We start from the raw sequence: 3,481 nt of genomic DNA, 5'->3' as shown, positions 1-3,481 counted from the left end.
TCTGTTTCTCTCCATACATACTGCTGAGTTTCTCTTGTATTTCTGATTTTAGTTTAAGTGATCTTTCCCCTTGATGCTGACATTTAATGAGAATTGTTCTGATGAGTGCCAGATGAAAATCTTTGACACAGTTTTTCTTTCTCTCAGTTCTGTACTACCAAATTTCTATTCTACTGGTCCTTTATACACATTTCCCCATAACGACAAACAAGCTAATCTTACTTATCCCAAATCCCATTGAGTTTTGCATTCATGACTCTTTATATTTCCACCTGTAATTTATGAATTGATGGCTGAGAGCTCCCTATTTGGCAAAAGTGCAAATTTCTACTTGATATGCCGTTTTCTTTCTCACAAAGTAATGGATGAAGTGAAAGATCTAAGCAGGTCACAGCTGAGGTCACTTAGCCTGCTTCATTTACAGCTGTGCAAAAGGGTTGTGGTGCAGTGGTGGTGTCCCTACCTCTAGTCCAGAAGAGCCAGGTTCAAGTCCCTGCAGAGCTGTGTCCAAACATGCCTGAACAGGTTGATTGGAAAAATATTTAGTCTTGCAACTAAGGGCTCTTTGGTGTAGTGATTATGTCCCTACCTCTGTTTTAGGAGGTCTGGGTTCAAGTCCACCTGCCCCAGAGGAGTGTAATATCTCTGTACAGGTTGCTTAGAAGGTATGTACAGTTCATCCAACTCAACTTCAAAAACAGAAAGGGAGTACCATGGCAGTTCAAGCAACTGAAACATTACCAACCTTAGTTCCCAACAGATGCTGACTGACCCGTATGGCATTTTAAAATTTTTGTTTCAGCTTTTTGGCGCATAATTTTGTTTTCATAATCCCTTTAGCTTTTACTCCATTAACTATCAATGTCGTCAGTTGGCTAGAAGTTACAGTTCATCAAGTATCTCTAACCCAATTGTCTAATGATCGCGCAAAAACTGGTGTTACACCAAAGTTAAACAGTTACATTAAAGCCAATGTTCTGATCGATTTGCCGTTTGAACACAAGCTTTCAGTGTGCCAGTTTAGCTCTGGAAAAGCTTTTAGAGCACTAGGGAGGTTTGAGAGGCTGGTTTGCGGTAGTATCTCTCAGCTAATCTCGTCAAAGCACTGGAGCTTTGTTGACTTCACAACTGACATATCAGGGAGAGGTTACGCGCTTTGTGTTCTGGTCTGAAGGGATATATCCACTCAAAGGGACCATAACTAAAGCAAACACAAGTATAGTCTTTCCACCTCTCGGCAGAGCTTACGGTATGGAACCCCTTCCCCAAGACACAGGAGTGACATTATTTGAACAAGGTTACATGACATTTCCTCACGAATATCAGAAGTTGGCTGAATAAACTCTGGCCAAACTACAAGCAGGTTCAGAAACACCAAGTGAAGACATAAAAGGTGACTAATTCTTTCTAACCCTCTCCCACTGCAGCTTACTGCGGAATATTTCTGATCTAAACATCCAGAAATTCTTCCAATTTTTTACATGCTTCTTTACATGGACTGATGTCTTTACAATGCAAATAAAAACACAGTATGCTTTTCTTTTAAAAATAACAGCGAATCAGATAATTGGTGCCGGCGATCTTTGGACTTTCAACGATGAAAACAAAATACAAGAAGCAAGAGATAGGCGCGTGTGAAGGCAACGCTGCAAAAAAAGATTGAACATTTTTGAACATCCTGTTCTGTTATCTGGATCTATTGGCGCTTCCAACTAACTGTACAATTCGTGTTACCACCAGAATACAAAGAGATGGATTTTTTTTTTAGAAGTTGCTTGAGGTAGAAATGGCGGTTTGACCAGTGATCTGAAATACTACATTTGGCGGATTCGGAACGCTTACCTGAATTATGTTGAGCCAATGGATCCCCAGTTTAAGCTACGAGCAAAACACACCGGCTGTGAGAAATCCACAATCTACAGTCACTCGGTGGGGGGGGGGGTTAACTTCACTGCAGATGCTCCGGCTTCAGATTTCAGATACAGACTCGCTCCAGAACTTGCACCGATCAGTTCAAGTGATAATGTTTCAGAGCTTGCATTGCTTTCCAGCACATGTTGGATCCGTAACCAGGCTGCAATGTTGCAAAAATGAAATGCTCCTGTTGATAAGAGCTGTCGATGCAAACACCGGAGCTGGGCTGTGTAGTGTCAGTAACAGTACTTTCTTCAATCAATAGCTAAAGCCCCGCAGTGAGGAGGCACCATGGGGGGCACATTACCTCGAGCAGTTTCTCTTTTGGCACCAGGATGTCTTCCTTTGATAGATTTGGTTTTAGAATCAGATACATCATGTAGTGGATGTAAACGCTGAATCCCTCCCCCCCCCCCCCCACACACACAAATGATTGTTAATGTTGTGGAGGTAATCATCTGGATACCTTAGCTATCAAAGTGAAATGTCTGCTAAGATAGTTCTGAAATTAATAGTTTCAGAAACAAAAGCTAAAAGCAAATGCAGGAAAATTGAAGGGTGCCTCAAACGTGACTGAGTTTGTGCAATTTTATACAATGCACAATCTATCTGTAGTTCGTTAACGTTGGATATATGTTCTCCATCTTCTGCGGAACTCCCTTGCAACTTTATGCCTGTACTCCACACTGAATATTTTGGCTAATTTGTCTAAACTGCCAACTTTACCACCTGGATTGAAGAAACTGGGGTTACTTTTCAAAGGGAAATGCTTTGTACTTCCATTAAGTGTCTCAGAGATACACTGAAATGCTCTAGATCAAATAAAATTACTTTCTTTGAATTGCAGTCATTGTCATTGTGTATTATGCTATTAAAGGCAAAAAAAAAGTTACAGAGTCTTACAGTACAGAAACAGACTCTTTGGTCCAACTAGTCCACACCAACTATTTTCTCAAACCATCCTTATTCCACCTGCCTGTGTTTGACCCCATAAAGCTCCAAACCTTTACTATTCATGTATTTATCCAAATGCCAAATAAATGTTGTAACTCTACCTGCATCCATCACTTCCTCTGGCAGTTAATTCCATATATGAACCACTCTTTATGGAAAAAGTTGCCCCCTTGTTCTTTTTTAAACCTTTCTCCTCTCATGTTGAAAATATGCCCCCTAGGTTTGGACTCATCCACCGTAGGGAAAGACTCTTTCTATTTACCTTATCTTGCCCTTCATGATTTTGCAAACCTCTATACTGTCACCCAAAGCTACATTTGATTGTGTGTGGTTGGAATCAATGGAAATCGGAATGTCTCTGGAACATCTCACTGTTGTGAGATGGGTTAGCATGGCATTGGTTTATACATGTGGCAAGATCCCACGAACAGCAATTTGATAAAAGTCAGATACTTTACTTTTTGATGAGTGGATAAGTATTGACCAGGACATGAGAGGAGCTCACCTGAATACCAGCACCCACAGCTGTGTAGCCCTCCTTCTGTACTGCGCTGAAATGGCATCTGACACTGCAGTAACATTGTACTAGCTGTAGAACATGATAAGCGGTTAC

At 40.9% G+C, this 3,481-nt stretch overlaps 1 protein-coding gene across 1 annotated transcript in view; it reads right to left on the bottom strand.

Moving 5' to 3' along the window:
• LOC122551164 (transmembrane protein 272-like) overlaps window positions 1–2,054 on the bottom strand; it is a 38,433-nt gene extending 36,379 nt beyond the window's left edge. The window contains exon 1 of the mRNA XM_043692790.1: window positions 1,843–2,054. The gene's annotated coding sequence lies outside the window, so the exon portion shown is untranslated. The remainder of the gene's footprint in view (window positions 1–1,842) is intronic.
• Between the last annotated feature and the right edge of the window lie 1,427 nt (window positions 2,055–3,481).

Source organism: Chiloscyllium plagiosum, chromosome 6 (assembly GCF_004010195.1).
Source record: "Chiloscyllium plagiosum isolate BGI_BamShark_2017 chromosome 6, ASM401019v2, whole genome shotgun sequence".
In the NCBI taxonomy this organism is placed as follows: Eukaryota; Metazoa; Chordata; class Chondrichthyes; order Orectolobiformes; family Hemiscylliidae; genus Chiloscyllium; species Chiloscyllium plagiosum.
This window is presented reverse-complemented; position numbering and strand designations above follow the sequence as displayed.